The 26,511-nt window shown below is 42.2% G+C and overlaps 1 protein-coding gene and 1 pseudogene across 3 annotated transcripts in view; one reads left to right on the top strand and one right to left on the bottom strand.

Annotated features, from left to right (window-relative positions):
• RASSF3 (Ras association domain family member 3) overlaps positions 1 to 26,511 on the bottom strand; it is an 84,551-nt gene that overhangs the window by 52,397 nt on the left and 5,643 nt on the right. The gene's annotated exons all lie outside the window — the stretch shown is intronic.
• On the top strand, positions 14,722 to 15,138 carry LOC129149776 (60S ribosomal protein L26-like; annotated as a pseudogene).

A 26,511-nucleotide genomic window follows, 5' to 3' on the forward strand; every position in this document is an offset into this window, starting at 1 on the left:
TGCCAATAATTGCTGGGTGTTTTTTGTATGCAAAAAAAAAAAATTTCAATCACAAAAGCAAAACAGGTCAATTATAGGAAAGAAAAGAAACACAGGAACAAAAAGAGATTACCCTATCAACCAGAGGTAGATCCTTCTAGTTTTTTTTCTATTTTTATATTTAATGATAAACTATGCGTGCATGCTATTTTTAATCTTTTCCATTTAAAAATTTCATGAATACCCATGTATTGAATACTTTAACAATAGCTAATGTTTGTGGTCAAAGGGTAGAAAGTTGCAGATATGTAGGATGAATAAGTCTAGAGATCTACTGTACAGCATTTTGATTCTAGTTAATAATACTGAATACTGGAAATATGCTAAAAGAGTAGATTTCAGGTACACTCATCACAAATAAATGATAACTATATAAAGAGATATGTTAATTAGCTTGACTGTAGTAATCATTTCACTATGCATATGTATATCAAACATCATATGTATTTTAAATATACATAACTTTCACTTAAATATATAGATGTATATATCTACATATATACACACATAAAATCACTAATGTTTATTGAGCATTTAGTATGGACCAGGCACATTCTAAGCTTTTAACATGTATTCACTTCTTTGATATTCAAAATAATCCAAAGATAGTTGTTAGTTACAATTACCAATTTTATTAAGACACTTGCTCACACAATATTAATGCATTTAATGCCACTTTAATTATACACTTTAAAGGGGTTAAAATGATAAATTTTATGTTATGTATATTTTACATTAAAAAAAGCAAAAGAAACTTGCCCAAGATCAGATAGCTCTAAGTGGCAGCACGAGCATTAGAATTCAAATAATCTGCATCCAGAACCTGTACTTTTAACCACTGTACCCCTCCCCTCCCCTCCCCTCCCCTCTATATATCTGACAGGTTTAATGTTGGGCCTTTAAACTGTTTCCAAAACAATGCTTTGATGAGCCTTCTTATAAGAGATCTTTTCATGTATCCTTGTTGTTGTTTTTCAGAATATTTAGAAACAGAATTGCTAGGTCAGAGGATAAAGCAGACAATTTAACCAGGTGAGCTGTCAACCAGAGCTCATTTTGATCAGCTTACAAGCAAGCCTAATGCAGTAGAAAAGATCATTTGCAACAAATGGTTATAATAGGCTGGCTTCAAACACAGGGACAAGAATCACTAGGCACTGCAGAGTCACGCAGGACCAGGACGCTGGCTACACGTGATTCAAGAAATGCTGGTATTTACCAACAGATTAACTGCTTAAACATCCCTTGGAGTCGTTTATTTCTCAAACCCAGTCTCAACAACTGTACAGCCGCATAGGATTTCCCATTTGTTCTCAACTTTAACCATCACCTGCTTTAACATTCTAAGTCCAAATTAGTGGAAGAGTGAATGGAGAATAAGAAAGGCCCTGAGGTGAGTCAGTCAGGGATCTCTATTAAATCCACATAAATGCAAAGTTTACCCCTTATTTCTTCATGATCGATGGCAGGGAGATCATCCATGTTGCAGTCCCTCAACAGGTCTGTCAATCATGACACACTGCAGAACTTGTGACTAAGCTCCACGAGAAGTAGATCTCTTATTAGTGCCTGCCAGTAGGAAATAAATGTTTGGAGAAGCAACTAAACTGTACTAGCAAATGGTTTAGGATCTTATTGAAGAGTTACATAAAAGTTCAGAAAAAAGGGGGGGGGGGAAATATGAAGGCACAGCTATTGTCTGCCTAAAGCCAGTCCAACAGGTATCTTGGAAACCGCACACTAAACCTGGGCAGCCTGAGCAGGAAGGCCACGATCAGAAACAGAACCCTCCTTCACCCAAAGGGAACACACCAAAGCCTGTTGTGATTTATGCCATTCTTCTTAATTCAGGCACCTGTTCCCTTCTACTTGGTCACCTTGAGTCATAACGAGAGTTTAAAAGAGATTTTAAAATAAATTGCGTACAGAAAATTTAAATGCCACAAAAATATAATCTATTCAAAAATCTCCCCCACCCCACCCAGCCTCCCTCACTGTAACTTCAGGTGAGCACTGAGAATCAAAGAAATACAATTTAGGAAATTCTTTTTTATAGAATCTTTCCTTGTGGTTCTAGAAGATATGCAACCATATGTTTTCCAATTAAACAGGAACGTATGTAAGTCACAAGTTACTGTGAACCCTAAGAAAGCAGATACCTACACCAAGAAGGTCTCCTGGTAGTTAACTGGGCCCAAACTGAAAACAAAACAAAACAACAGAGCCTAGTAGCCATTTCTAAACAGGAGCCTCTCACATTAGCCATGCTTCAGGGAGAAGACTGCACTGAGCTGCCTGCTTCCTGCACTGAACTGCTTGCCTCCTGCACTGTGTTCCTGGTGACTGAGTCAGCCCCTTTATAAAGGAGTTCCTGGAATTGTATTTCAATCAAGACTGAGACTTTCCCCATTCAATCAGAGCTGTGCAGCTATAGGCCATTAGCATTTTCACCAACCAATCAGAGCGGTTCCACTGAGACCAATCAGGACCAATCAAATTGGAGGGATTTGGAGTCCTCATTTACATGAGGACAAACCAGGAGCAAGTGGGGACTTCTCTCTACATAAGTCAGCTCCCCTCTCTCTGCCGTGGAGGGCACACTTTCCCTTTCCACTGAAGACTGGACTGCATTTCCCTGGCTGGAGACGTTCTGCAGGAGCAGAGGGGAACAGACCAGATTGGGGCAGGGCAGAGCTGTGTAGCTAGAGGGGCCTTACCCCAGGGCTGCCTCACAGCCGTGCTGTTCCACATGGGGCTGCACCACTACTGAGCTATTCCACAGCCCTGCTGTGTCATCATTTAGCTGTTTGCACTGAGTAGTTTCCTTCTTCACCTCACTCTGAATTGGGGATACCTGTTGATACTTAACTGGCACCAATGACCATCAGTTGATATTACAAACCATTAACAGATATATTGCTTATTCTATATTCCATTTCCCCCCAAACCACAAGTTTTCACAGTTAGTTCCATTATAGTTCCAATTAAATATTAGCATACAAGTTAAAAAGAAATAATTTCTTAATCCTCAAGCTTCCCATTTTAAAGACGGCTCTGAAGCACCTAAGGCAGGTGCTACCTAAGGCCAATGAACGGGAAGCTAATTCCCTTCCCTATAACCAAGCAGCTCCTGGGGCCATAACCTACAGAAAGTCTTACACATGCACCAAAGGAAACGCATTAAGATGTTTATTGCAATGTCATTTGTTATAGAGAAAAATGGAAGGAAATAACAATTAAATGTTCATCAACAGGAAAATGGATACACTACGGTGTGTTGAGCAGTTTAAAAGAATAAACTAGAACAACAAAGATCAAGCTCAAAAACAAGGTTGAGCAACAGAAGTGACCTACAGAAGAAAATATGTTTTTGTTTTGTTTTTTCGAAAATATGTTTTAATAGCAGTAAAATAACACTAACTAATGACAACTATTTACACAGACACACAGAGAAGTATAAAATACATGGGCGGCAATGACCAAAAAAGAACTGGGAAGGCCCTAGCTGGTTTGGCTCAATGGATAGAGCATCGGCCTGCAGACTGAAGGTCCAGGTTCAATTCCGGTCAAGGGCACATGCCCGGGTTGGGGGCTCGTTCCCCAGAAAGGGGGTAAGGGGGTGCAGGAGGCAGCCAATCAATGATTCTCTCTCATCATTGATGTTTCTAGCTCTCTCTCCCCTCTCCCTTCCTCTCTGAAATCAACAAAATATATATATATATTATTTTAAGAACTGGGAAGGGAAGGAGAAAAATGGGGCCAGGAAGCGATTCCAGGGGCTTCGAAAGTATCTATAGCCCTAACCGGTTTGGCTCAGTGGATAGAGCGTCGGCCTTCGGACTCAAGAGTCCCAGGTTCGATTCCGGTCAAGGGCATGTACCTTGGTTGCGGGCACATCCCCAGTAGGGGGTGTGCAGGAAGCAGCTGATTGATGTTTCTCTCTCATCAACATTTCTAACTCTCTCTCCCTCTCCCTTCCTCTCTGTAAAAAAATCAATAAAATATTTTTTTAAAAAGTATCTATAATGTTGTGCCTTTTAAACCAGATATAAAAAGGGTATTCATAATACTATTCATAATACCTCTATTTACCAACTATGATTTAAAAATTACTATATTCTGAATTACTTTATAATAGTAAACTGAACAAAAAATTCTTTAACATTTTGATCTGTTTCAAGAAATTCATATTTACTTTGACAATAGCTCAAAAATAATTCTCTTTAATTTTCTTTTTAATATAATTTTGGACTCTAGCAAAAATGTCTGATTTGATAACTACAGAAAAAGAGTGGAATGGAACATCCTAAATTAAGAGCTATCCTAATCTCATAGACTACTGTGAGTAGAAAGTAACCACTCACACTAACCTATCCCTGGAGATGATCCCACCAGAGACATATGTGGCATTTCTGAAACTAAGTCTATAAAACTCATTACATTTTTGAGGCGATCTAAACCCTTTCAATACAGAAACCAGTGCTTTTTCTACAGAAAAATAGAAGACACTTGTCATTGTTTGAGCTTCTAGCCTTCCAAACCCAAAGCCCAGCTTCTACCACCTTCAGCAGGTATTCCTAACTAGGCCTGCCTCTTTCTATTCAGCCCCCAGGTACCCACTGCTCAACACTTACACATACAAATAAATCAAGGGTATGTTTATGGGTCTTCTAAATGTATTTATCTTATTTCTTTGGGTTGCTCTATGCTCATTACAGAGCTGTTACAGTTCACACGTGGCATCACATTATGTTGGTCTCCCCATGTAATCCCAGAGTTCCTTATATGAAAGGAGGAGGACTCCTTTGTAATAAACCCAACTGTATGCCCTACTGAGCTCTGCGCATGGCCCCTGCTCAGTAATACTTCCTGCAAACATTCCAGCAATGTCAGTGTGCCAACAAGGGTGTGAGTCACTTATTTTAATTTTGGAACACACCCACGTCCTTTAAATTCTCTTTCTGATCTGGGAGGTAAACAAAAATGCAGCAACATACAACCATCTTCTGGAATTCCTTCATTTACCATTCCTTAAAACAAATTTCCAAAGCCTACAATTACAGACTACTCTTTAAATTACAATAAGCCATGAAGAAATCCCTAACTTTTTTGGAATTGTGAGCCACTCCCATTATAATTATCATAATTTCCACCCATGTTATACATGCACATTTTTAACATTACAATGAGTGTAATCAGTATGAAATAAGAATGCTATAAACTGAAAGGTCTTGGGCCTCTTCGGAATGTTCACAGTACATATTCAATATATGCAGAACTGTATATTTCTAGGCATTGCAAGGTAAACCATGATGTAAAAGGAGACTGCCTATTTTCATAATCTGGTCCCCCATCCCCTTTCCACCATCCACCTCTTGACTTCAGACTAGATCATCCAGACTTAATTTAACCTCAACCTTATGATTTCCCTTCCCACTGCCCCCCAACCCGAAGGCCAAGCTGCATGCACTCAGCACAGAGTCCTTATGCTGATGTTTGCTAATGTGGCAGTCACCCTAAATATAGACTGTCACTTCCCCTGCTCTAAAAGTGTGGGTTCTCATACCAGACTGCCCAGTTTCTCATCCTGGTTCCTCTATTTGGCAGCTACTATTTAACCTCTCTGTGCCTCTTCTGTGCAAAGGGAATAGCCTTGCCTACTTCTCTGAGTTGGTGTGAGGATGAGCTGAACCTATAAAGGTAAAATGCCTTGTAAGTGCACCATACACATGAGCCATCATGGCTATCAACAGTCAGTGTGCCTCTTCCACTTGTGTTGAAAATGGTCTCTCCTTAGCTGAAAACAAAAACAACAACAAACTCCTTTTCTGTACTCTCTGATCCACTGCTCACAAAACTTCACTTCTGACATCAGATAGATGGGGTTTTGCCCCACACCAAGCAAGTCTCTGCAGATTATCACCCGGGTGTTCTACAATTTAATTCAATTCTAACATGAACTACCTGGGGTTAGCACAGACCCCCTAGGTCAGTGGTCGGCAAACTGCGGCTCGCGAGCCACATGCGGCTCTTTGGCCCCTTGAGTGTGGCTCTTCCACAAAATACCACGTGCAGGCGCGCACGTACAGTGCGACTGAAACTTCGTGGCCCATGCGCAGAAGTCGGTTTTCGGCTCTCAAAAGAAATTTCAATCGTTGTACTGTTGATATTTGGCTCTGTTGACTAATGAGTTTGCCGACCACTGGTCTAAGGTTCATTAAGCACTTGGGTCTCATAAGACTTCCTTCCCACTTCAGATGCCAATGGCAAGTCCAGGTTGTCACCTGTGCTTCTGACTGCCCCAAGGCCCCTCAGTTCAGGTTCAGTGATTTGCCAGAATGGCTCAAGAACTTAAAAAAGTGCTTTTTTACTTACTATTACCCACTTATTACAAAGGACACAACTCAGGAACAGCCAAAGGAACAGATGCATTGCATGAGGTACATGGGAAGGGGCTCAGAGTGTCATGTTCTTTCCGTGGGTGCCCCCTCTCACCACCTCCAGGTGTTCACCAACCAGGAAGCTCTCCAAACCCCATCAGTCAGCATTTTTACGGAGGCTTCATGACATAGGCACGATTGATTAAATCACTGGCATTGGTGACTGAGCTCAATCTCTGGTCCCTATCACGTGTCTGGTTCCCCTGCAACCAGCCTCCAAATACTTAGAGCAAGCATGTCAAACTCAAAGGCTAACTCGGGCCAAATAAACAAGGTTTAAGTTTATGTGGGCTGAAAAAAAAAAAAAAAAAGCTTAACTTTTCATAGAAACGTAGGTTTATTTCGATAGAGACATGCTGAATACAAAGGGCTGAAATAAATGAGTAATCGTTAACATAAAATATAGAACATTTTAATAAAAATTAATATTTTTTCTTGACCATTAACTTACCAGACACTGAATAACTGCACAAATTAATAAGCGTAACGCAAATAAACCTATTTTTTCTTGTTCTCTGAAAGTGAAATATTTCCTGTTGTACACACCAAACAAGTCAGTCCAAGACTATTGACGTGGCAATCAGCTGCTAAAATATTCGCTGCTGGTATTAGTGGAGAGAAATGGTGCGCCTGTGCGTAAGGCGCATTAGGGAAATGAACGCAACTAATTATAGTAATCAGTTATTAGCGAACAGTGTAGTTCGTTATTAATAATTATGTATAACGGGATATTGTAAAAATTAAAGTTACGAAATTTTTATTAAAACGTTTCTTACGTATTGTTGTATTGGCTGGGCTGTAAAAATATTCGTTGTTGGCCGCATGTGGCCCACAGGCCACAAGTTTGACATGCTTGACTTAGAGGTTTTCAAAAGTCACCTTCTTTGCCCAGCCAGTGTGGCTAGTGGTTGAGCAGCGACCTATGAACCAGGAGGTCACAGGTTCCATTCCCAGTCAGGGCACATGCCCAGGTTGCAGGCTCCATCCCCAGTATGGGGTGTGCAGGAGGCAGCTGATTCTCTCTCATCATTGATGTTTCTATCTCTCCCTCTCCCTTCCTCTCGGAAATCAATAAAAATGTTTTTTTTAAAGTCACCTCATTTAACAAACTAAAGTGTGATTGAAAGGGGCTTGTTATGAATACCAAAAGACACTTTTGTCACTTTTATAGAAATTCCCACTTAGGAAATTTCAAGGGTTTTTGGAGTTTTGTTCCAGGAACAAATATATATTTCTTGTTATAAATCACAATATCACAATGGTTCTGTATGACTTGCCACCACACAGCATGCTCTTGAGGGCAAAGGTACTGGCTTACTCCTCTTTGAACCCCCAGAGCCAAGCACTGGGAATAAAGCAGGAAGAGTAATCTCTTTTCTACAGCATTAAATCAAAATGGAGGAAGGCCGGGCCGGTGTGGCTCGGAGGTTGAGCACTGACCTATGCACCAGTAGATAACAGTTCCATTCCCGGTCAGGGCACACGCCCGGGTTGTGGGCTCGATCCCCAGTGTGGGGCATGCAAGAGGCAGCAGATCAATGGTTCTCTCTCATCATTGATGTTTTTACCCCTCTCTCCCTCTCCCTTCCTCTCTGAAATCAATTTTTTTTTTAAATTGTTTAATGGAAGTAGTACAGATAGTTCAACAGAGAGGAGCAGGCAGTTAGAGAGAACACTTGCCATCACTCACATCCCTACACAAATTCTAGAACACCCAACAAACTGCTGGAAATCCCACAGATTTAAAATACTCATTTCTGTTTTAATTAACATTTCCACAGAATAGCAGTATTACCTGCTTATACATTTTAGGAAGGAAAGCAGAAAAATGAAGATTTTTATGGGAAATCCCAAAGCAAGGTTCTACAAATCAGTATTTAGCTAAATATAAATTGTTATCAGCCAATTTTCAGAAAAAAGATAAAATCCACTTTGGGTTTTCTTTTTCATTCCTCTCTGGACATTACATTAAAATACCTAATTATTAGGTATCCTGGTGCCAAAGCCAGGGAATAACATGCAATGATACCACATTCAACACAGTCTATTCCATGTGCAAAGACTTCTCAACAATACGACCAACTACTCCCCACCAGTCTTCTGAAGTCTCTTATCAACAATAAACAGAAGAATTGAAGAAACAGATTTGAACCCGAGAGGAAAAAACCACTAAGATAACAGCATTTCTATTGAAACGTATTGACTTGACTTCCTAACATCTTCTTGCTGTGTTAATTTTCAGCTATTTGGGGGGCATGTCCACGTTCTGGTCATCAAAGACTTTGTTCTAAGAAAGTTAAAAATACACTGAAGTGGTTTGAGAAGTTTACTTTTACAGTCCATAGCCACATCAAGGTTTATTTTTCTCTCGTTCCTTCAAATAAATCTCAACTACTTCCAATTCAAGGATGATGAGCTCATGCTCTAAATCTTTGTCTCTTTCCATGACCACTCTCCCGAGCTTCAGACCCCTGGGTTCTGGTTGCCAGCTGATTGCTACACAAATGTTCTGCAAAGGTGCCCAATACTGAACTGTCCCCCCACCTCACCAGGCCTGCTTCTCCTCCTCTGGTGTCCTCTATTTCCTCAAAGGCAATGCCATCCTCTCAGGCACCTTCCATACCGCCTTCTCCTCCTTTTCCCTCCTCTCCTTCCTCTCCGTCCACCCATTGGTCAATCTGGTGCTAATCTGCCCACCCAACTTCTGGAATCATCTCTCCCACTGCAGCTGTCCCATTTGTAGCTCTAAAGACCTTCACCCAGGTTACTGCAATAGCCTCCCCAAGAATATCCCCGACTCTCTCTCACTCTGCCATAAACTGCTATCGGTTTCAAAATCATAGATCTGGCCATATTACTTCTCCCTAAATGGCTCCTCCTTACCCAGACCACACCCACAGGGTGACGTCATTTGCTCCACCCACAACACCAACTGGTTCTCTAGAAAAAGCAGCCCTCCCTCTTCTGCCTCTGCACCTCTGCAGGTTTCTCTCCACACTCGTATGCACACCCACCTCGTCAATCAAAGTCTACCTGCCACTCATCAAAGTCCTAGTCACCTCTCACCCCTTATATCATGTACAAGTGTCGGATTTAACGCCCCCACCGCCCTCCATTCTCCAAATACCATCACCCTAATGGCTCAACTTCTGGGCTTTTCTGCAGCACTTTTCCTGCTGACCAAGCCCTTGTTCTTGAGGTGAGCCTCTACCTCGGCTCTCAGCACACCCACTCTCTCCTGGTTTTCTTCCCATACCCCCACCCACTCACCCTGGTTATCTCCAGGGACACACCCTTCTTCTTTGCAGGCTAGTATCCTCCATGCTTCTGACAACCTCATGGCTTCAACAAATCCCAAGGCTCTCTCCCCAGACCAGATCTACCTTCTCTATCTTATGGACAAACCCAGAAAACTTTTATACCCTACAGACGTCTCAATTCACACACCCAGATTCATTCATTCATTATTTACTGACTGCCTGGAATCAGTGCATTGTCTGAACTTATCCTCCCTCCCAAACCTGACATTTCTTCTATATTCCCTTTCTTGGTGAGTGACAGCATCATCCTTCCTGCCACCCAAGGCAGAAACCCGAAATTCCTCCCTGACTCCTCTCTCTCACCCCAACACCCACAATTCAATGTTACCAAATCCTCCTAATTCCCCGATATCTCCAACCTGGCCCCTCCTCCACTTAATCTCCACTCTCACTGCCTTCATTGCCCACCCCAGCAACTAAACAGCCACTGAGGACTGGCTAGAATTTACTCCTGAGGTGGACATGGTTGGATATATGTTGATAGCCACAAAGGAAGGCTCAAAACTTCCAAACAGGTTTTTAACTTTATATTTCCCTCTTATTTGGTGACAAACTATACATCTGGGGGAATCTACTACTTTACAGCTAAGCCCACATTCTCCCTTCTGTTCACTAAAGTTGTTAAAACCCGTAAGTGCCCAAATGAACAGAATGCCTATGTATGACTTCAGAGAGAATTCAAATAATGTTAATAACTGTAACGTTAGGACCTAGACACTCAGTGCTTTGTTTCACACAAAATACGAACAATATACTTTATTTCACCTAAACCATTTTGACATGATACTCACTTTCATATGGCCAACATTTCAAGTTCAAATGAACACAATGTAAGAAGCTACCTACATCAGCCATCGCTTCATATTATCACATCACACATTTCCCAAATCTAAAACGTACCACATTTTTCAGGGATACTACGATGTATTTAATGTAAAGACATAGAGTCACTAGAAAAATAATTATTTATTATTTCCATGGCTGAAAAAATGTGTAATTATGCACTTAAGTGTGTTCCATCTAACTAAAAGAATAGTAGAAATCCACACACTCTTCAGGTTAAAAGGAGCCATTTCTGCTAATCCATTTCTTTGGAGTTAAAGTTATGTCATCCTAAATTATCAATGATCCTTCCAATGTTTAAAAGTCCAATTTTGAGGAAATATCTTTCCCCTTAGGGTCCTGCTGAAATAGCCCCTGAAGTATACAAGAAATTTAAAACAGATGAAAGTTCAAAACCAATGGCTCAGATTAAAAATAATTCTTCTCGGGAAAGATAATGTCTTAATAATGAATCAAATTAATCATCACACTCAAGAATCATTCGACATGGCCTCTATAAAAGCTAAGGTCCCTAGATCTTAAGAGCTTTCATTCGTGTCAGGAGGGCAATTCTAAAATGTAGCGATCAGAGGACAAGACGTGATTAAGAAATGAGCCTTGAACTGGGTGGGTATTCCGGGATCGAGGAACAGAGAGACTAAGTCACTCCACACAGAGTGTGGGCAAGGGGGCAGCAGCCTCTGGGAGCCTCACATTTGGGTATGTTATATTAGACAACAGGCGCTGATGGTTTGTAACAGAATTTAACTTGCTAAAGAAGTTTTCTAAGAACATTTACCTCGCAAGGGTTTGTGCAGATCAGTTGGAATAAAGGAGACACTAAAAACAAAAAAATTAAATCTTCCAAAGGAAATGAATAATCTTTCACTCCCAAATGCTGCCCCAACCCACAAGCACTTAGCCTTCCAGGAAGCGCAGTGACTAAATGCCCTAGCATTCTCAGCAAGCAGAGGACTCTCCTACAACCATCCTGCCCTGCCTGAGGAATGTGGCAATGCTGGTGGGCTCCTTCTTAAATGCTTCTTGACATTATATCAATAACTCCTGCTATATAAACGTTCAGAACAATTAAGTGTTCCCTTTAGCTTGCATGAAGCCCATTCTTGTTGGTACTATACAGGGATGAATTCAATACACCACTCATGCCCCCTTGATTTCTTTCCTAAGACATTCCCTTTTTAGGAAAAGAAATCATTTTACATGTTATACTTATTTCTCAAACACCAATGACTAATCAATTCACTTAAGTTCAACCCCACCCAACCAGATGTGGCCTACGCTAGCTATTTCCAAACTAATTCATTTGGCATCTTAATACATTTCATGGAATCCCTTTCCAGCCTTGTCTCTGTTACTTTCCCCCCCAATCAGGAATTCAGGTCTAGAATAAATCTGTCACAGTACTGGACAGGGCTCTGAGAAAGAAACAAGTTCAAAGTGATTAACCAGTTATCTGCCACACGTCCAAAATGGAAACCATCCTTGCGTCTATAGACGCTTATGGCATACAAAGGGTTAAGTGATTAAAGTAATTCTCCAAAGTTACCTCTGCAGGACCAGGCCTAGGACCCAGGTCTCCACACCCCCAGCCCCAAATGCTTTCCATTTCATCTAAATGTATCACTTTCACATGATACAGAATCTATTACCATTGTTTGTTTTATTATTCCTCCCCCGAAACCCAAAGAAATCTGCTTCACTGCCATGAGCCAACTTTCTTTCTGATTATAACTAGTGGCCCAGTGCACGAAATTCGTGCACATTAAAAGGGGATTAATTAGAGGAAATAATTTACTATTGCTATTTGCCCTTTCTCTATAATAGAAGTGTCAGAGATGAAAGAAATTTAGTAAAATGTGTATGAAAACCTTCCTCCTTCCAGAGTCTGGGGCATGCCGCGGGACCCAGAGTCAAGTCCCCGCCCACCCATGGCGCCTCAAAATCGAGTGAGACCCAGACCCAGTCAGCCCCACCCCCATTGGGTGAGATGGAGACCCTGCTGGCCCCACCCCCGTCAAGCCCCGCCGGGCGGGGGGTGCAGCCTCAAGTCCCCCATCAAGCCCTGCTGGCTTGGGAGCACAGCCTCAGGTCCCCCGGCGCACGCTGAGCAGGGGGCACAGCCTCAGGTCCCCCAGCGCACCCTCAGGTCCCCCAGCCTGGTGCCGGGGCAGGGGGGGGCGGCCTGAGGTCCCCCGGCCCAGCACCGGGGCGGGGGGCGCGCCTTGAGGTCCCCCATTAAGCCCCACTGGGCGGGGGGTGTGGCCTGAAGTCCCCTGTCAAGCCCTGCCGGGCGGGGGATGCGGCCTGAGGTCCCCCATCAAGCCCCGCTGGGCAGGCAGCACAGCCTCAGGTCCCCCATCAAGCCCTGTCAGGTGGAGGGTGCAGCGTCAGGGCCCCTGTCAAGCCCTGCGTGGTGAGGGGCACAGCCTCAGGTCCCCCATCAAGCCTCTCTGGGCAGGGGGTGCAGCCTTAGGTCCCCTGGCCCAGTGCCGGGGTTGGGGGCGTGGCCTGAGGTGCACCAGGCACACTAGCAATGAAGAGACCAGGTGAGACAGATGTGGTCTGTCCTCAGGAAGCTCACGGACAGGATAATCTAGAAGGCTTAAAACAAAATTTGCTCAAGTCCCCTGATGCATCTAACAATGAGCTAGATTGCCATCTTCCTCCAAAGCATCTTAGGGCTTCATCAACATCACAATGGGTTCATAAAGTAATTTAAATTTGCTGCTTAAATATAACTGTTCAGGTCCCAAACATAAATCACAACTATGCAGATAAAAATAAACACACATGAATGAGATGGGGGATTGTAAATATTTCTCTCTTTTCCGTGTCCAGCGCAGCTAGAGAGCGGTCCGGTTCCTGAGTAGGGGCTGCTGGGGATTGAGACAATGAAAGAAAGAGACAGACACAGAGATGGAAGGAAAAAGCTGGGACCGGGTGGGACCACTGTCCTCAGATGGAGAGATAAGGACCCAGAGCCAATACAGCGTGTTTATTTTATACAGCAAAAACCAGGAAGTTTTACTAAAAGTCAAGACAAAGGAGATTATGGGCATTCTTGGTGGTTCTTGGCTGGATTTAAATAACCACCCCCCCACCCCCCTCGCCGGGCACCTGGGCTGAAGGTCAAGCTGACAACACTCCTGCCTCTGGCAAGGTGTGTTTCCAGGATGTGACTTTGCCAACGCCACTGGATTCAGCTGACAATAATTAAAGAAATGCCCATGTGCCTTCCCAGGCACTCTCTATAGAGGATTAACTCTTTGCACTCGCTTGCTTTTTTCTCGATTCCTGCTACCGATGCTAACTGTGTCGAGTCACACTCGACATCCGAGTGCAAAAGGTTAAACTCATTTTTCAACAATTATTTATCAAATAAGTGTCAGCTCCAATATTACTGTAGGCTGAGAATGTATAATCAATTTACAAGAGATGAGATATATATTAAAAGTAGGAGAAAATGGTATAGTATAGTCTCTAAACACACCTGTGATGCTGTCACACTGCGTTATGCAACTACTTATAATCTAGGAATATTTCTACACACATAACCTCATTTAATCCCCCTATATCTGTTTTAAAGATTAAAAAAACTGATACTCGTCCAGCTGGTGTGGCTCAGTGGTGGAGTGTCGACCTATGAACCAGGAGGTAATGGTTTGATTCATGGTCAGGGCACATGCCCAGGTTGCAGGCTCGATCCCCAGTGTGGGGTATGCAGGAGGCAGCCGATCAATGATTCTCTCTCATCATTGATGTTTCTCTCTCTCTTTCCCTCTCCCTTCCTCTCTGAAATCAATAAAAATATATTAAAAAAAAAAATCATAAAAAATAAAAATTTTAAAAAATCAATAAAGCCTTGTAGTCTGGTATATATTTTAAAAAAACAAAATCCTGATACTCAAAGAAGTTAACGAACCTGCTCCTGCTTCCAGAATTGGTAAATGACAGGCCCAAAACCAAGATAGTCTCCCATTTCTAGATCCCTAGACTTTTCTACTGAATCACACTCTCTTAGTAAAAGCTCCTACCAACTCTTCCCTTTTCCAGCCATCGCTGAAGCGCCAAAGGCCAAAATGAAGTTCAATCCCTTTGTGACTTCTGATGGGGGCAAGAACCATAAAAGGCATTTCAGTGCCCCTTCCCACATTGGCAGGAACCTTATGTCACCTCCTCTTTCCAAAGAGCTGAGACAGGAACGGTGTTCGATCCATGCCCGTCCTACAGGATGATGAAGTTCAGGTTGTGCGAGGACACTACAGAAGGCAGCCAAGTGGTGGGGTTTACAGGAGGAAATACGGCATCTACACTGAACGGGGGCAGCGGGAGAAAGCTAAAGGTTCAACTGCTCATGTGGGCTCGCCCCAGCAAGGTGCTATGGGAAGCTGGACAATGACCCCAAAAAGAGCCTGGAACATAAAGCCAAATCTCTCCAAGTAGGAAAGGAAAAGGGCAAATACAAGGAAGAAACAATTGAGAAGATGCAGGAGTAAAGTAATCTTATATACAACTTTCACTGAAAAATATTAAAATGGAAAAAATAAAAGCTCCTTCCAAACTGATTTTAATTAATCATGTTAATACCACTAGAAATAATAAAAGTTAACCTATATTGAATATGTACTTACTAGAGGCCCAGTGCATGATTAAATCATGCACGTGTAGGGTCCCCTAGGCCTAACCTGCCATCCAGGCCATATCCACTGCCCCGCAAAGCCTAGCACGATCCGCGGACACTGCTAGCAGCCTGCTCCCCACTTTTGATGGCAGGGGGTCCGCTGGTGCTGGAGCGGACACACAGCTCCCCGTTTTCCATCGTGGGGGAGCTGGGTGCCTGTCCACTGGTGCACCAGGCCTTTCAGAAGCCTCTAGCGCGGCGGAGGCTTCTGAAAGGCCTGGTGCCGGAGCGGACAGGCACCCAGCTCCCCCGCTTTTGATGGTCCGCGGCGGGACATGGGCTCGCTGCCCCAGAGGCCCCTTCTGTGCCGCAGCACAGCCATGGCGCAGACGCGAGCTCAGCGTCCTGCCGGCCTAATCAGCCACCCCGGCCAACCCAAGTCCCGCCCCCCCCCCGCACCTCCTGGCCAATCGTGGACGTAGCGATGGTACGGTCAATTTGCATATTTGTCTATTATTAGGTAGGATATGTAGATAATGTTCCAAGTCCTTTATATGAATTAATGATAATCATTCACATAAGAGTATATCAGTAACACTACAGTTCAGTCAAATTTTAAAAAAATTTAAGTGGTTAAAAATATTCACAATGGCATTCAGAATATAAAGCCAGCTTTAGACAACCAATTTATTGTCAGACACACAAGCAAAGGAAAGGGAGGCTGGCAGTGAAGAGGGAATAGCAAGCCCCAGGGGGCTCACGTGGCCCAAAGGAAGAGGTTTCCCACCAGATTCCAACCCTCCGACCAGTTTTACGGAGCATGAATGAACTCGGAAGAGCTAGCCAAACAGATCCCATGACTCGCTGAGCTTTCTTTAATGCCTGCATTCAAATTTTGCACAAGCAAGCTTGTTTCTGAGCTGTGGACCCCCTGAGAGAGGAGATAGGCACGCTGTGGGTGGGAGGCCAGAGGACTGGGCCAGCCACAGCGCGTGGAGCTGGGCCCTGCCAGCCAGAGCATCTCCCTTCGCCGTGCGTTACGGGGTTCACACAAATGACATCATTTGATCTGATCTTACACAAACCAGAAACAAGACAGTGACTAAGTCCCTAAACAGTGAGCACAAGGTGATCTAAACCTCCTGGAGGAAAAAGGAAAGCCCCCAGGAGGAAGCAGAATTTGTCACGGGTCCATCCAGCAGCCTCGGGAGAGACTGCAGCCAGAATCCCACAGCCAGGGGCAGATAAGAGAGGGAATACAGAGGAAGTTGGAAAGGAAAAAAGAAAAACTTTCATACAATGTGTTAATTTATGCATCAACTATTGGGCAAAAGAACCACACTTTCACACGCCTGCTCATTCGGAAAGTGGGTGAAGACTTTGACGGGTGGCCTCAGGCTCGGTCAGAAGGAAACAGCCCCTTTACCAGAAAACGAAGGCACCACAGACACAGAGATGAGAGACAGAGACACAGAGACCAGAGACAGAAAGAGAAAATTAAGTATCCGGGAATGACTAGAGCTCCTTCTTAACCAATTACATTGAGATTCCCAATTCATTTTGGTCACTTAATTAGATACAACCTAATTTCCTTTTATTCTTTGGATGGATTATTAGTTCACTTCAAATCTCTCAACCATCGTCAGTTCTCCATTAAACCTAGCACCCTGAAATGAAAAGTACATGATCATATACAGTAGAACTTCTTAAATAACAATTACTAATACTTATTACTGTTTATTATTGACAGGCATGCTGCTACTTTACAGATGAGGAAATTGAGGCTTAAAGAGGTGCCATGACTTGCCCAAGATAACACAGCACTGATGTAACTCAAGCTGTCTGAATACAGCTACTTTCGGTCAATCGTCAATTAATTAAGAATACACACACCCTTTAGCCCATTACAAAATCCAGTTCCCTTTCTTGGTCTCAATAGTAAGAGAGTTTTTAGCCCTCACCTCAAAAGATCAAGGTTCACTGTAATGTTACCTTTGAAACTGCACAGAACTACCTCTCTGGGAATGAATTTTAAGTTGATTTGCTGATACAGATGCTAGGTTTGCCTTTCTGACAAGTATTCCCCTTTCCCTACATGACCTACCCCCCAATCCTCTCCACCAAATGGCAGGAATAACCACCCTTTGGGTACAGTTCATAGAAGGAATTTCCTCCAGCGGAGACCATCAGGACAGCCAAGGATCAGAGCCCACCTCCCACAGCAGCCCCACCCTCTGTCCAACCGCACAGGCCACACGTCCCACCGCTGGTCACCAGCGAGAGCAGGAGAGCACCTTCCTACCTGCACCGGGATCTACAAGGGCAGGATCTTTCCCCCAAAGGAAAACAAAACAATCCACAACAAACAGAAACAGACCTTTACGTGGTCAAAAGTAACCTTGTTTCTTTAAGCCACCTACATAATATTTACATTTTCATAGCTGGGAAATCACTAACTACAGTCGAGGACCCCTGCCTGAATTCACCTCTGCCGCGCCACTGAACGTGGATCTGCTTAAGGCCTAAACCGATAAAACTTCTGTTGGTTTCATTTCTCGTCTAAAACCTTCCACTGAAATTAGAGTCCGAGAGATCAACTGAATTTTAGTTCCTTTTGAATGCTCTATTAACTGTAAAACACTAGGGAAAATTAATTTCATTTTAGTGTTGGTATTTCCCCTCCTCCCTAATACGTGTAGCTATGTGGTTTTCTGTTTTCTTAAAATTTTTTTGGCTTTTGTTTGTTATGTTGTTTGAGAACTATATCATATACACATAAACTTCTATGCCTTACCTGGCAAAATAGCGAAAAATAATCCTCAAAACAACCATTTGTGGGAAATTTTCAGAGTAAGTTTGAGTTGTCTAAGACTAGAATGATTAAGGAAGATTCATAATCTATCTAAAGTCAGAAATAACTTCATATCTTTTTATTTTTTTTATTTTATTATTTTTTTTTTTAGAAATAACTTCATATCTTTTTAAAAGATTCGCTTAATGAAACGACTCTGTAACAAGGAACAAACTAAATCAGGGCAAACTAGGAGTTAATCAGAGGAAGAGAGACTAAGCAACAATTTTCATCAGAGGCAAGCCTTCAAGTAGACAGCGCTGCCAGAGTCCATCTACTTGCAAATTTTCAACAAAAGACAATAAGCTGGTAAGTAAATAGTATAAATATCATCTTTGGTAGGTGGGGATTTTAGTTGTTTGTCCTACCATCCTAGTCTACCTAGAAGATAATTTAGGTTCCTCCTAATTCTGCTATGGTGGTTGGGAAACTTGCACTAAATGGACTGAAATTCAAAGATAAACAGGCGCTTCCAGTCAGCCTTCTCCTACACGCTTAGTAAGAGACACGTCACCCAGCTCCCCACCCTCGGTATCCCATGGTGTGTCTCACAGGACGCTGATGCTTCCTTAGCAATGCCTTTAACACGTATTTTGTTCCTTGTTTCAGTGATGTCAGCCTGAAACACAATCTAAGGTATTTCAAAATGCCAGAATATGTGTCGTTGGTACAAACAGAGTAAGCAAAAAAAGAACCTGAAGTTCAGCTGACCGCAAAAAGGAGAAGCATCTACCGAGCTAAACATGTATGCAATGCGCTCTCAGGACTTCCGCCTCCCTCACGGACACATGGTCAAGGCCATGCATGAACAATGCTCACACCAAGAAGCCCCACTCAGAATTAGAAAACATATTATACTCACTATTAATTAAAGGAATGCAAATTAAATAACCTAGAGATAGATGCCTTTACAAAGTGTTCCCCTCTATTTTAATGACTACATCCAGTGGAGCTAAGGGCGAACTGCATGAAACTAGTTAAAAATGTAGCCCTAGCCCTAGCCACTTTGGCTCAGTGGATAGAGCGTCGGCCTGTGGACTGAAAGGGTCCCAGGTTTGATTCCAGGTCAAGGGCATGTACCTTGGTTGCGGGCACATCCCCAGTAGGTGGTGTGCAGGAGGCAGCTGATGTTTCTCTCTCATCGATGTTTCTCTCTATCCCTCTCTCTTCCTCTCTGTAAAAAAATCAATAAATATATTTTTTTAAAAATGTAGCCCTAAAGCCATAAAAATGGTCACACCCTCCTGCTCAGTAAAATTCCATTTTGTACATCTGTCCTAAAAAATTAACCCATAATGGAAAAGATTTCTTACTCTATGTTTATTACAGTAGCAAAAATTAGAAACATCCAAGTTTTCCAATATTTGGGGAATAATGCCTATTGGGAAAATACAATGTGCACCTGAAAATGAGAGGTGACATCATGCAGCAACACCTCATGTTCACAGTGGCATTATTCACAATAGCCAAAAGGGGGCAGCAATTCAAATGTTCACTGACTGACAAATGGATAAACAAAATGTGTTACATGCATACAATGGAATATTAATCAGACTTAATTACAGGAAGGAAACTATGACATCTACTACGACATGGACAAGCCTTGAGTGAAATAAGCCAGTTACAAAAAGACCAACACTGTATGATTTCACTTGTTTTAGATGACTAGAATAGTCAAACTCATAGCAACAGAAAGTTAGAATGGTAGTTGCCAACAGCAGGGTGGGGGAGAAATGGAGAATTGTTTAATGGGTAGTTTCAAGTTTTTCAAGATGAAAAGATTCTGAAGATTGGATGTACAACCGTATAAATTTACTTAACCCTACTGAACTGTACACTTAAAAATGGTTAAGTGGCAAATTTTCTTATGTATATTATGTTATGCATATACACCAGTGATATGTACCAGTACAGTATGATTATATTCATGTAAAACAGACCAAGAAAAAAAAAAACTAGGAAACAATTCTGCAAAATTGTATTTGGATTAGGATAGTAAGATAATGGACAATTTCCCCCCACCCCCAAACTCTGTGATGTGACTTTTATAGCACTCTGGTTATTTTAAAAACTTTTAAGAACATATTTCTCTAACTACCCAAATCCCAAAGCTTAAAGTCCCTCCAGAAAAAAAAAGGCATGCTTATGAGAAATTACTCAATTTTTTAGCATATTACTAAAAATTACTCAAAATTTTTAGCAAAAAAGATGGGAGCCAAACTTTTGACTAAGGTCTTGCTCTTTACAACAGATGAGAGATTATCTAAACTGACTACTCACTAAGCTCCAAGAGAGCACGTTTCAGTCTGTTTGGTTCGCCAAATCCCTAGCGCCAGTCTGAACACTGTGATATTCAATAGACTTGGGAAATGAATTTAGAAAACTACCTCCACAATCCTAACACACACACCAACCAGCATTAACTTCAGGAAAACACTTTGCTGATTACATTCTAAATCTCTAAATCCGAGATCTTCTAAATCTATTCTTCTGGTCTCCAATTCATCCTTTTTGGTCCTCTAATTATCTCACTTTGTTTAGCATCTGGAAAAAGAACTGAGTGCTGCAATATATAATTAGTAAATTATTCTTAGCTGACAGAATCATGTACCAGCAGTAAGCAATTACAGGCCATAAAATGCATATTCCTCTTGCTGTTTTAATACTCTACGACATAATGAGCCCTATTCTCTGTAAACCGAGGGCGAAGTTGCGGTTTGAATGTAGACTAGTTTTATCCTTCAGCTCAACGTGAAAAAACAGGGAAGCTCCCCACGCACGTTTCACAACCCCAAAATGCTGCTATGTGTTATCCAAGATGGGCTGAGAAGACACCCTTCCCAATAGCAAAGGGCAAGTTCCCTTTCACAAAGAAAAATCAAACCCCTCCAAGCAGCCGTCTAGATGATGGAGATTCAAACCCCTAATAGCAAGAGCTAGCAGCTCTGCCTTAGCAAACTGACGTCCAACAGAAATATATTAGCCACCTATGCAAGTTCTAACTTTCTAATAGCCACGTTAAAAAATAAACAGGTAAAAATTCATTTTACTTAACTCAATATATCCAAAATATTATAATTTCAACATGTAATCAATATTTAAAATTATTGTGATATAGTATATATTCTCTTTCCTTTGTCCTGGGAATCCAGTGTGCATTTCAAACTTACAGCACACTACTCTATTTAGGCCAGCCACACCTCAAGTGTGCAACCGCCACGTATGTCTATTATCTACCATATTGGACAGCATAGCTTTAGCATGATGGTCACTTCTATTTCGGAATCACTTGTAACATTTTTACATGTAATTCACATTTTAATCATTTAAAAAAAATTTTTTTATTGATTTCAGAGAGGAAGGGAGAGGGAAAGAGGGCTAGAAACATCAATGATGAGAGAGAATCACTGACTGGCTGCCTCCTGCACTCCCCCTGCTGGGGATTGAGCCTGCAACCTGGGCATGTGCCCCGAATGGGAATCGAACTGTGACCTCCTGGTTCAGAGGTCAACGCTCAACCACGGAGCCATGGCGGCTGGGCATTAATCTTTTTTTTTTTTTTTTTACATCCTCTGACATCCTTCTTATTGCATCTCTGTCCCTCTCCACTAAAAAAAAAAAAAAAAATTAACAAGAAGAAAAAAACACACTATTTGACTAGCCACTCAGCCAAACCAGAACTAACTGAACTATTAAGAGAAACCTGGGCAGTTAACTCGTTCAAGAGTTTGGTAAACTCTGCTTAGACTTTTAACTGTTTAATGCATTTTATGTCCTTGAGCACGATTATGTTTCTGTTGGAGCAGCCATCTACAATTTTGGGCAGGTGTCAGGGAAATGTGATTAGTTTTTCAGGGATACACTTCTCAGTCAACATTTCCACACCACACTCTACCAATGGGTGTGCTCCTGAAAAATTGTGAGCAGTGAAAAGTTTCCTTTCCACTAAAGGAACAAGTTCTTTAAAGGAAAATTAGAGATATGTGTTGTCTATTTAATAAGCTTTTAAAAAATATTACTAAATGAGACCAGAACCTCGTTTTGTTCACTGCTCTATTCCCAGAGCCAAGCTTATGTGTGTGAGGCACAGAGAAAGCACTCAAAAAATTGCTGAATGCACGAATGAATGATGGGTTTTCTTAAAATAAGGGGGACGTATACAGTGATTTATACAGAGTGGCCAGATTATTATAATCTCTGAACACATAATAATCTGGCCACTCAGTGTGTGTGCGCGTGTGTATCTCCTATCTAATAAAAGAGTGATATGCAAATTGACCATCACTCCAATACATAAGATGGCTGCCCCCATGTGGTCAAAAATGGCTGACCCATGTGGACACAAGATGGCCACCACAAGATGGCCAGCAGGGGAGGGCAGTTGAGTGCGATCAAGCCTGCAGGGGAGGGCAATTAGTGGTGACCAGGCTGGCAGAGGAGGGAAGTTGGGGCTGACCAGGCCTGCAGGGAAGGGCAGTTGGGGGGGACCCAGGCCTGCAGGGGAGAGCAGTTGGGGGGACCCGTCCTGCAGGGGAGGGCAGTTAGGGGCAAACAAGCTGGCAGGGGAGCAGTTAGGCATCAATCAGGCTGGCAGGGGAGTGGTTAGGGGTGATCAGGCTGGCAGGCAGAAGAGGTTAGGGGCAATCAGGAAGGAAGGCAGATGAGCAGTTGGGAGCCAGCAGTCCTGGATTGTGAGAGGGATGTCCGACTGCCCGTTTAGGCCCGATCCCCTACTGGGATCGGGCCTAAACGGGCAGTCGGACATCCCTCAAGGGGTCCCAGATTGGAGAGGGTGCAGGCTGGGCTGAGGGACACACCACCGTGCATGAATTTCCTGCACACACACACACACACACTAGAGGCCCGGTGCATGAATTCATGCATGGGTGGGGTCTGGCCAGTAGGAGGGGACATGGGCGGTTGGCCGGCCTGCCTGCTGGTCAAAGTCCTGGTCGAGGGGACAATTTGCATATTAGCCTTTTATTATATAGGATATACACTGAGTGGTCAGATTATTATGCGTTCAGAGATCATAATAGTCTGGCCACTCAGTGTATCTAACTAGTAATAACATCACCAATATCATCCATTTTTATTTTGTTTGTTTGTTTTTTGTTAATACTCAACTGAGAATATTTTTCCATTGATTTTTAGAGAGAGTGGAGGGAGAGGGAGAGACAGAGAGAGAGAAACATCACTGTGAGAGAGACACATCAATTGGTTGTCTCCTGCACGTGCCCCCGCCAGGGCAGGGGATCAAGCCTGCAACCAAGGTACATGTCCTTGACGGGAATCAAACCTGGGACCCGTCAGTCCACAGGCCGACACTCTATCCACTGAGCCAAAGTGACTAGGGCTCATCCATTTTTAAATGACTACTACATGTATGGTACTGTGGAGACTTAGGATCTACTTGGGAGATACACAAAATTGTGTACAACTGGGTATAAAGGAAAATTAAGAGTACCGAGTATGTACTTTTAATAATGAGTAGCCTTTCATTTGCCTACTAAGGACCAGACATTTATTTTATGTGTTGTTATACATGCTAGTCTCAATCCTCATTAAAGAAAATATAACAACAAATTATCATTTTTGCTTTGAAGGAAAAGAGCAGAGGGCGTTACGAAGCAAGAGGTGCTTTGGGCTGGTGGTTCAGGAAGAATTCTCTGAGAAGGCATTATGTAGGTTGACATGCGAAGGTAAAGTTAGGGAAGCAATTTCAGGTCCAGGTTCTGTGATGCGGGAATAACATGGATTCAGAAAGGAACCGAGAGAAAGCTAATATTGACTATAGAGTCCTCATTACATGCTATTACTTAAAAGCGGTTGCATCAGAGAGCGGGGCCTTGTAATACAGGCAGTGTTTGCTTAGCAAGAATAAATCCTCCTAGAAAAAAGACTCGACCCCGTTTTGTGAAACAAGATCAAGTATGCATTGCTTGCTTAAGGACAGCAGGAACCATCTGCCCTGAGACCTTTAAAGACTTCCCTCAGATGGGTCGATTTACTTTGAGAGATGAGGGTAAGACCATTGCAATTGGAAAAGTTCTGAAACTGGTTCCAGAGAAAGACTAAGCCTTTTCTTGATGACCCTGCACAATACTGTGAGGAAAATTGACTGCAAAAGCCTACTTCACACTGCCTTCTTTTATTTTCTGCCCATTGACAAACTCTGCCCATATTTTGCAAAGACAAAAGTCATAGCAAAAGTCCACATTATGTCAGCTTTCTCATATTGAGACTCTGCTATGCCACTGTTGAATTTTTCCCAGTATTTTTTTCTTCCCCTCTCAAACTGCTTCCTTGGGCAGATTTGGCAATAGCTTTGTAAGTGATGTGGACATAATTGCCTACAATAATGAAAACCATATAGAAATTTTTTAATTTTTAGTTTTCCTCTTAGGCATACATAGTCTTTTTCCCCCACAAGCAGATCATTCTGAGTGTGCGAGTGTGTGTGCACATGTTACAAAGACAACTACCATGTTAATAAAATATTCTATTTTAAACACACACACACCCCCCAAAAAAAAAAGAGAATAAATCCTCCTACTAGACAATGTACAGGGATGGCCAAAAAAGTTGCTCATATGGAAAATAATACAATATTTAAATAATAATACCAGAATAAACTGTTTCGAGTACTCACAACTGTAAAGCTACTTCTGCCCACCCATATATACATTAGCTCTTCAATGAGACAAGGACGCAAACAGGCTAAGTTAGCTAAGATAAGACATTTAATTAAATGAGCAGCTCCTCGGCATGCATCTATCATATATCCCATTTGGGTCTTCTCTGAAGAGGGGCCGGCTGGCTAATGGCCTTGGGTCAAATTAGAAGTGAAAGGCAAGCCTCAAACTGGGGCCTGTATCAAAAGACAGCCACTTTACGTGGGAAGCTGGGGGTAAGCTAGAGCTGCTTGCTCAGGGCTAGGAAGAGTTGGTGATCAAGCCACAATACAAAGCATTTGGTCAGCCTCATTTTTTCTCCCAGAAAATGAATGTTTAAAGTTATGACATGCACTGACTGCTAAAGGAAGTCTAAAAAGAATAACCACATTATTAGATATTTTTAGCTTTTCTTTTCATAAATATTTTGTGTCATTGCTTTCCAAATAATTCTAAGTCTTCCGAGTTAGCCAGAAGAAGAAAAAAAAAAAAAAACGGAGTAAAGAGTGTGTTGTTCATATATGAGGATATATGCATCGGTGACTAATTTTCTTTTGAAATTCAGTTAAAGGATGAGTCTTTGTGGGTCCTGCTCACACAAACGCAAAACTGCAATGGGTCAATACTGGGTAAGAACAGGATATAACAGACATGAAGACGAGATGTGTAAATCACCATGCACCAGGCAAAGGACTGTTGGGAATGTTTACATTCAATAACCTAGGAATGAACCCACTTCAGATGGAAAGGTACAACACACAGACTAAAAGTAAAGGGAGAGAAGAAGATATTTCATGCAAATGGAAACAGAAAAAGAAAAAAAAGCTGGGGTAGCAATACTTATATCAGACTACACAGACTTTAAAACAAAGGCTAGCCCAGCCAGCATGGCTTGGTGGTTGAGCTTCGACCTATGAACCAGGAGGTCCCGGGTTGAAAGGCACATGCCCGGGTTGTGGGCTGGGTCCCCAGTATGGGGCGTGAAGGAGGCAGCTGGTCAATGATTCCCTCTCATCACTGATGTTTCTCTCTATCTCCTTCTCCCTTCCTTTCTGAAATCAATAAAAATATACTTAAAAAACAAACAACAACAAAGACTATATTTAACAAGAGACAAAGAATGACATTTTATAATGATAAAGGGATCAACCCAACAAGAGGCTATAACATTTATGCACCCAACGTAGGATTATCTCAATATATAAACCAAATACTGACGGACAAAAAGGGAGAGATCGGTAGTAATAGTCATGGTAGGGAACTTTTAACACCCCACTGACATCAACAGGCAGATGATCCAGACAGAAAATCAACAAGGAGACAGTGGCCTTAAATGACACATTAGATCAGATTTCATTTCTATTTTTAGAACATTTCACTCCAAAGCAGCAGAATATACATTCTTCTTAACCGCACATGGAACATTTTCCAGAACAGACCACATGTTAGGCCACAAAACAAGTCTCAACAAATTTAAAGAGGACTGAAATCATATCAAGCATATTCTCCAATCACAATGGTATAAAACTAGAAATCAATTCCAAGAAAAAAACCTGAAAAGCACATACACACGAGGCTAAATAATATGCTACTATACAATCAACGGATTAACAACGAGATCAAGAAAGCAATAAAAACATACCTTGAGACAAATGAAAATGAAAACACAACAGCACAAAAATCTGAGACACAGCCAAAGCAGTTCTAAGAGAAAAATTCATAG

This window comes from Eptesicus fuscus, chromosome 7, assembly GCF_027574615.1.
Source record: "Eptesicus fuscus isolate TK198812 chromosome 7, DD_ASM_mEF_20220401, whole genome shotgun sequence".
Taxonomy (NCBI): domain Eukaryota; kingdom Metazoa; phylum Chordata; class Mammalia; order Chiroptera; family Vespertilionidae; genus Eptesicus; species Eptesicus fuscus.